Source organism: Limulus polyphemus, unplaced genomic scaffold (genome assembly GCF_000517525.1).
Source record: "Limulus polyphemus unplaced genomic scaffold, Limulus_polyphemus-2.1.2 Scaffold6887, whole genome shotgun sequence".
In the NCBI taxonomy this organism is placed as follows: domain Eukaryota; kingdom Metazoa; phylum Arthropoda; class Merostomata; order Xiphosura; family Limulidae; genus Limulus; species Limulus polyphemus.
Window position 1 is genome coordinate 1 of NW_013672497.1, and position 9445 is coordinate 9445.

General features: G+C 34.8%; 1 protein-coding gene across 2 annotated transcripts in view; it reads left to right on the forward strand.

The window, feature by feature from the left end:
- Positions 1 to 6726: 6726 nt before the first annotated feature.
- Positions 6727 to 9445, forward strand: part of LOC106474158 — an 18221-nt gene continuing 15502 nt past the window's right edge. Inside the window, exon 1 of one of the 2 annotated variants that reach the window (XM_013934848.2) lies at positions 6727 to 6929. The gene's annotated coding sequence lies outside the window, so the exon portion shown is untranslated. The remainder of the gene's footprint in view (positions 6930 to 9445) is intronic. The other variant, XM_022402526.1, reaches the window with a different exon arrangement.

Consider the following 9445-nt stretch of genomic DNA (forward strand, 5'->3'; position numbering starts at 1 on the left):
AGCGTTATAAGCCTTCAGACTTACCGCTGAACTACAAGAAATAACCCATTTAACTAATATTCCCTAACATAAATTATTATGCGTTTTCTCTTTGAGAATGGCAAATTATTAAAGATTACCACTAAAAAGTATGATGTTTTTGAATTATTTACAAACACTTAAGAATGAAATCAAAATAATGTTACTTTTATAGCAGTAATGATATTTAACGTGTAGTTATAATTTAAAACAATTAAACATGTAAAAGACTGAAGAGGCCCGGCATGGCCAAGTGGTTAGGGCGCTCGACTCGCAATTTGGGGGTCGCGGGTTCGAATCCCCGTCCCGCCAAACATGCTCGCACTTTCAGCCGTATGGGCGTTATAATGTGACGGTTAATCCCACTATTCGTTGGTAAAAGAGTAGCCCAAAAGTTGGCGGTGGGTGGTGATGATGACTATCTGCCTTCCCTCTAGTCTTACACTGCTAAATTAGAGACGGCTAGCGCAAATAGCTCTCGTGTAGCTTTGCGCGAAATTCAAAATAAACTGAAGAACTTATTTTTTATAAACGAGTAATTTGACAGAAGTGAAATAAGTTATTGTAATATTCTAATATATACTTAAACCCTACACTTAAAAATTATAATATATTTTTGTATGTGAAATTGCTTTTACTACTCATGTTAATCCAGCACTAAATCACTATAACGGGTAATAGTAATTGTATTTATGTCGTATTACTTTTACTACATAATTAATTATATCTGTACCATTAAAACAAAAACTAATATTTTGGTCTGCAAGGAACTGCATCTTCTACGTTTTTTAATCAATAGCATAAAAAATCGCACTTATTTGAGTGGTTCAAAGACTTTTTCATGATTCATAGAAGCCCCTGTGTTGGTTGTTCGTTGAGGGCTGATGACGCAAAGTATCAGGGATACCATACCTGTACCAAACAGTCTATTAATCCTGCGTTAGTCTTCTGGGGTCTTAACGGACCCCAAATATTTTGCAAACACTGGCGCCGACAGATGGAAGCACGGACATGTTTGTTGTTCTCAGTAGCTTCAGTATTCGACTAGTTTGTGCTAAATTGTTACACCTAGTTTAGATGGTAAAAAAGAAACAAGTTGTAATATTCAATGTTAATTTATTGATTAATAAAAGAAAATATTGTGAGTATTAGTGGTTTTTGTTTTCAAAATAAAAGTTTATTATTATTTAAATATTTGTGAATTATTTTTCTATAACGGGATCTGCTGGGTTAATAAGTGAAAAAAAAAAAGAATTCAAGAACGAACCATAAAATATGAAAATGTTGAAAAAATAAAGTAGACTAAAACGTGACATTTTTTTCATCGAAAAAAGATCTAAAAAAATTGTAAAAATGCCAGTGGTCCATAAAAATATATACACGACCAGTCTGGATAATGTTGCCATCACCAGTTACACTGTCCAACGTCAAAAGCAAAGCCAGAGAAAAACATGTCTAAAATTATTTCAAGTAAAATGTGGGCAGTTAGGACTTGAGGGTCACAACGACAATAGATCGGTTGATCACTCGCTTGTAAAGGCAAATGACAAGTAAAGAAACCGTGGCCAGTGTGTAGCCTAGACAAGACAACTTCCTCGCTCTGATTCTTAAGCAAACTAGATGGCCAAACAACAACAGTATGCTCTATTGGAAAAGCTTGTTATGAATTTTCTTACTCTAAATCGACTGGATTGAAGCCCACCCTTGATGACAGATCTGTAATTCATATAATGGGCAGTCAAGGCTGTAACAATGCCAGAACAGACGGATTTAACTTTGGTTTCAGCAGCCTCATTTTCACGAATACCAACATGGACGGGAATAAAAAATATGAATAAATATATGATGATGAAGAGAAGTGTGACATTTCTTTCTATATATCCAAAAGTACTAGGTCAGAGCTTCAATGCTTAGCTTCAACATGATCTAAGGCAATTTGGCAGTGAACATAGAATCTGTAGAGTGCAACCACCGAGCCACAGCAAACCATAACAGTGCTTACAGAGTCACTAGATTTTGAACCATCTATAAAAACAGAAAAAGAAGAAGAATGGTTCAAAATATGTTCAGCAAAAAGAAGATGATACTTTCAATCAGGAGTATCTGATCTCCTCATATAATTCAAAGAAAGGTCACAAGCTTGGCAGGATAGACTGATAATCACACTCAGCAATATTGTCCAACATCAGTCAACCATACCTTGATATGAAGGCCGAATGCAGGAACAGCAGACTACCTATTCTCAAAAAAACACAGTCCACCAAGGCATGAACATGATACTGCGGTAAGGAACAGAGCTTTGCAGCCTATTGCAAGGAATGTTACAAATATCTAAGGTGAAATGGAGGTTCATATGACTCATTGTATAAAAGTACGGAAAGCCCTCATGCAGAGCTGAAGTCCCTAATGATATACAGGGTTCAACATCTTCAAGGTAGAGTCCCTAGTTGAACCACTGACCACAGATTCATAGTCCAGCTTTGATCAAGTGAGAGCACAATAGACATTCAACATGGAATATCTATCTGTTCTATTAGCCTATTCCAGCTTCCATCATGCACATGCAGTGAATGACATTAACCATGGCCAGGCTTTTTCAGAATTATGGGGAAATGGCCACTTGTCTTTAGGTCATTGTTCGCCCTGCACGGAAAACAGGGAAGAAAGGAATGGGAACAAATAGATAGATCAAAAGCAGTAAAAGACTAACTAGGAGCACGAAACATGTATAAGAAACAGTACTGAGGAGAGAAAGGTAGTGATCCCAGAGCATACACTTTGCACAAGGACTCCTCCCACCAATATTGTCACCACTCCCACAGTGGACTGTGTCCATTATAGTGTCCAAACATTAAGAAAGGAGATAGCAACCATTCAATAAGATGATCAATGTCTGCTTGATCATAATCCTCTCTCTATGACAGGTAAAGAAAACAAATAGTGATGGTACAACCTATAGAGAAACGGATTCCAACAAACTCCAGTGGCCTATTGTGTGTCACAAAAATGGTTGGTACATAATGTTCAACTAGCAGTACTACGCTTCCATGAACTCATCCATAACATAACCTGTCTTTCTGGTAGAAAGAAAACCATCAAAAGGTGTGACAGTGTCAGCAGGTCTTACAAACGTTTCCAGTAAAAAGAGACACGAAGTTTGACAATAATCAATCAAGAAATCATTCTAAATTAAAATAGAAATATTGGCTGTTGCACTGTGTGAAAGTGGTCATTTTTCTTTAGAAGGAGTATGAGAATCGGGTGTAGTGCCTTTTTTTTCTATTTGTTATCACGGTGTTTTTGTTTATTAGAAAGTGGTGTATCAACCGTCATGGATTCTGACCTGAGTCAATGGGGCAGGTTCCTGTTCCATGAATGAGAATCTGTTGAGCAAGTGTGTGCCCAAATTAAGGTTCTGGTTATCAGGGCATATGGAGAGGGGCATGAGCATTCACTAGATGTTGCTGTAATGATGTAGATTGGAGTAGACATATACTTGTCAACTCGTGTATCGTGGAGGGCAACTCGTGGGAAGAATTGAGAGATCTGTTCTTACCCAAATTCTTGCAGTGGGACAGAATACAGCAACATAAGTCCCAATTGGAGGAGGAAACATCAACTTCTGTGCCTTGGGATATGAAATGTCTTTACAGTCCTTAACTAATTCGCGTTTTTTTCTTCCGCCCATTTAGAGCATGAACGAAAACAGGAAGATTGGAACTATTTCAGTTAACAAAATGTGGGTCCAGTTGACACTCACAGCTTTTGTGATCTTTGCCATTGTATCAGGCATACGTTAGAAACTACGCACAAGATGTTGAAAACATTTGAGAGAATTAGAAATTCAGAGCCACGCCTTACAGTTGATAGAGCCAAGTGGACGTGGTGAATTAAATATCAATGTACGAATGTTAGAAGGTTATGTTATTCCATCTTTACGAGTATAGTTTTATCAAATAGCTGAAACTCCTTGGCTGGAGACACCAGCGATAATTTCTAATGTGGGAATGTTAATCAGATTACTCTCAATGATTACTCCTCTTGAAACTTTATAGTAGCGTGGGGAGTAACCTCAATAGAAATATATCCAATGAACTTTGATTTCAAAAAGGAGGTTGCTATGTTGTGACATAGATGTTTAGACCAAGATGTCCCTAGAATATAACTTCTTTACTGACTTTGGAAAGCCAATAACCGTCTCCAATCCCTTCTGGGTGAAAAAGGAAGATATTCATCCTAAAGATTTGTCAGACAATGAAGGAAGAATCATAAACTGAGGCACAATAACAGTTGGAGATAGTGAATGTGGAACAGTCTCCCATTTGTGGTTGTTTCCCAATCATTTACTTTTTTATTTGATTTTGATTTTCGTTATTCTTAAAATGCACAAAAAAGAAATATTCAGTACCAACTGACCCCACCCATCATGTATTCCTACAAGAAGATGTGCTCCACTGTCAAACTAGGACAATGCAGCTATGTCAGGGCTTCACGGGCATTATACCCAAACACCAGCTCCAGACATAATGTCCACAGCACTAGATGCGAAAGTCCAACACTTACACTCATTTGCCCTAGCCCCATAAGACCAGCAAATTAACTCTAGGGACCACCCCAAGGCCACCTGTCCACAGAAATTCAAGGCCAAAGTGATGTGTTGCAATGCCCCTGAAACCATTCAACCACCAGGATCCTCTCCTGCTTTTCATGAGTCGCCACACGTGGCACACACGTGGGTGGATGTTTGGATTCCAGAGAAGGTAAAGTGTACAGACAGAACATCAAGGGTAGTCCCAATGTACCAATCAATCTCCTCTTTTAACATGAATACTTCTATAGGTTCCCCAAGCTAGTCCTTACCCAAAATAAGAACCATTATAACATTTGCCCATAGTACCTGAGCACATGTACCAAATTTAGTCCTGCTAGCTTTGTAAGGTATGAACAACACAATTCTAAATATGGCGCCTCTTGAATCCTCTATCAAGTGGCGTCAGGAACATATTATGTACTGGCAGATTCTGGTTGAGCGAACTAAAGCTTATTCTTTGTCCATCATCACGCCAGACATGTTACCCCATATCTTTAATTGTAAATGTATGTCAGAATTATTTATAATATTTGCAAAAAGTTTCATATCTTAACAATTCAGATTTTCACGTTTCTCCAGGAGTATTTCCAACGAGTTCAGTCTTATAAAAGTGCTTTTAAGGTTTAGATCTTTTTGCATGTCACTGCATTTGGCTACATAGTGATGGCTATCTCCCCAGTATTGACTACGGTTATTCCCAAGGCAACCCTAATTCTTTCTATGATAGTTACTCTATTATATACTAATATATGTACTTTACCATCCACAATTTGGATTTGGCTCTCCAAGATTTGAAAATTTTATGGAACTTCTTGTTTTTAGTTATAAAATAGAAAGATCAAGCCTTGCAGTTGCATGGTATATACATATATCTTAAGAATTTACGTAAAATCCAAGTAGGGATCCAGCGTAGCTTCGTGTTTAGTGTAATAGACTGGGAATCCTAGAGTCATGGGTCAATAAATGATACAACAAAACATGTTCGTACTTTCAACTGTGATCTGTTATACTCTCGCTGTTCAGAATTAGAGTGCTATATCTAGACCTGCATCCGAGAGCATTTACAAAGTTCGAACATTACAACTCATTTAATTTTAGTGGATTCTCATCAGACATTAGTATTTTTCGAAAACATTATATAACTTTATCGTGGAAATCTCAGCGTGTGTGTGGCTGCTGAATAACAAAGGACAAAGATAGTTAACTTCCTGTTCGTAATTAACTCGCTCATCGTGAACCCTCGATAAGATATCAAAAACGTTCCAGACTAGAATGAAGACTTTATATTGTTTGTAAGTTTTTGAAACTTTTGTTTATAATAACTGTTATTGTAAATTATATTGTCGTGTGTGTATTAAAACGTATCTGTGTTAAAAAACTGTGTGTATCAATCATGTTGGCAAATATATCAGCTTTAATTTAACTACTAAATCCAAAGTAAAATTTAACTACTAAATTTAAATTTATCCGTTAACTCAATTTCAGGCTATTTGAAATTCTAATACGTAACAATATATATATATATAATATTATATATTGTTATTTAATCTGCTCTTTAAAAAAAATATTAAAACAGTGATATTTTTCAAGTAGAAACAACCTCTTCAGTCAGAAATTGTGATTTTTTAATACTCATATAATTATTAGCCGATCGTTGCCAGGTAATTAGCGTGCTGGCTTGTTGATTCTTGGTTCGCGCCACGTTAATACAAAAATAAAACAAATAACGAAGGTATTACAAAAGAGCTGATCAAATCCCACTCCTCAATAAGAGTAATCTACAAGTAGATCGTGGGTGGTGTGGAATAGCTACCTCCTTCTAGTCTATCATTTCAAAACTATAGGTTGGTAGAGCAGATAGTCCCCGAGTAACTTTTCACGAAATTCACCAAAAAACAAACGCATTTATAAAAATAATATTAAACAGATAGAGAAGAACTTCTTTCTTTATAAATCAGTAAAAATTTAAAACTGTAAGTATTCTTCTAAACATTAAATTCATCTTCAAAAAGAAAAAAGTGACTGCAAATTAAACTTGATGAAATTTTATTATTAATTACGGCAATATTTTCTATATTGTTTGTTTGATGTTTGGTAGATGGAGCCACTTTATTATCATAGTGTCTTGAATTTTGAGGAAAGCTACTCGAGGGCTGTGACTGCTGGCCATCTTTAATTTTGAAGCGATAGTTTAGAGGGCAGACAGATAGTCATCATCACTGGTCGCCATCTTTTGGGTTTCTCCTCACCAACGAAGACTGCGGTTGACAGTCATACTGTAACTCCTTAGCGTCTGAAATGGTAACCTACATAATATAAGGTCTAATACCTAACCCATTTTATCATGCCAGGCCTAGCATATGGTGAAAGTCCTTATCTATGTAACATCGAACATTTAAAAATTGTTTATTACGGTTATCAATAGTCTTTTTAAAAGTCTCTTCTGCTCACAAGCTGCTTCTTATGCATTTTATATCATGATTACAATTATGCTTTAATTTTATTTTAGAACATCATCATCATATCCACACTTACCAGCCTTGAAATTCAATGCATATGTTTTAGATCATGCAGATTATTATAAAAGACCTTAAATTGATGGATGTATAGGCATTTTCAATCTGCGATAGAAGAAGAAATTATAGTCATCAATTATAGTTGATCATATAGCCAATTTTATACAAATACGATTAGTTTGAAGATACATTTTTCATAAGCGTTACAAGTGCTTAATATGTAATTTAGTAGTTCGTATATATGTACTCCTATAGCATTTAATAAACACTGATGGTCTTGTTTGTTTTGAATTTCGCCCAAAGCTACACTAAGGCTACCTGCGCTAGCCGTCCATAATTTAACAGTGTAAGACTAGAGGGAAAGGAGCTAGTCATCACCACCCACCGCCAACTCTTGGGCTACTCTTTTACCAACAAATAGTGGGATTAACCGTCACATTATAACGCTCCCACGGCTAAAAGGGCGAGCATGTTTGGTGGGATAGGGATTCGAACCCGCGACCCGCAGATTGCGAGTTGAGCTGATGGCCTTGAATGAACACTTTAGTTTTTTCATTTTAACTTAAGCTATATTATGATACTATATAACATATATACTACATTATCATTCATTTGGTGCAGTTTGGAGTTGAACCCAGTGGGTCAGATATTATTTTACGAATTTACAACAATAAAATCCGGAGTTTGATTCCATTCTAAAACAAACAAGTTGTTTGGAAAGGAAAAAAAAAGTTAGAATTTTAATTTCGCTATAAGTAAATAATTAGCGATTTGTATGTCACTTATTAGTATTATTAGTCAGCATAAAGTATTCTATGATTCAAATTTAATTGTTTGGAGGAGAACACATTAAACAGGTGTTAAATATGTTATCGGTTGCTAACTAAGATAGCGTTTTGTGTTTGTTTATTGTTCCGTGTGGATCGTATTCCTATAAGTTAATAAATGAGACAAGTGGCTTTATTCCAAACTTGAATATATGACGATTGATATTGACTTATATTATCAATCCGACTGTTAAAATTTTTAACTTTAAATCATTACAAAGGCGAAGGTTTTAAAATAGATATTTTCATGAAAATATTGATTATCATATATTTTAAAATTATTTTCTTTTTCTATTTAAAAATTGTTCAGGTCTTAATATTAATCGAATAGATACAATGTATTAAATTAAATAGTACTGTTTTATTCATCCTCTGTGGTGATACTTATAGACTTATATAACTTTTTATGGTTTTTCTTAAGGATTGTACGTTATGTTGACTAGAAAGTTGTAGCTTATCTTGTTAATTATGTGAATTTTGTTTTCCTGACCATGCTGTGTTTATTCGAGTGCAAAGTGAGATTCGTGTTATTTAATTCACTAGACTTATCCTATTAATAAAATAATTTAAGTGAGGATTTCAATCAGATAGGTAGAAAGAAGAGGCAGAAATCTTTCATTAACATAAAAGTCAGTTATAATACATTGTTGCTATGTATCTACATAATAGTAAATATTGAAAATAAATGGTTCAAACTCTACATAATCATATATTTTATTCATAAATGGTTCACCATACTTTAACTGGAGTTTTTGTATGTTACTGAAACTTAAAAGTCAGTAAACATACTTCATTCACATTACATAGTGATACAAAACATTAAATGTGTATTCATAATATCCCATTACTCAAAATTTGACGAATTAGCGTACAAGTATTGAATAATGTGCACAATATACAGCAAATGGTCAGATGTTCAGACTCTGTCAGTCGGCTTAGAAATTTTTTTCAAAATTAAAGTTGTATTCAATTTTAATATATGCTATTTACATAAACATGTAAAATGTGTGAGATATACATTATGTACTTGTGTAGTAACAAAATTAACGGTTTCCAGGTAGTGTTGACTTAGTTGGTTTCCAAATACACAAATGACCATTACCGACATTTAACTATGATGTTTTAATTATTTTACTTTATAGGAAGATCATAAATAACAAAACAGTGTTCTCTGATTATCTTCTATAAATCTCACGTTTCGTCATAGTCCAATATAGAGAACTATTTTCTATCATTGGACCCAAAGGGGATTCTACCTATCTGGTCATAAATGACGTCATTAAAGAGGAGTTGCTATTTCAGCAGATCTAGGGTAGGCAACGATCAGTTCCGAGTTGATCAACAAGTATCATACAAACTTAACAAAAATTTTAGGTACTATAAACATCATAGTTTATAAATTACTGGATTAGCTTTCATACAAATTATGTCCATTCCAATTCACTATATATATATATATATAAGATTATATTAAGTTTATAAACAATAGTCGT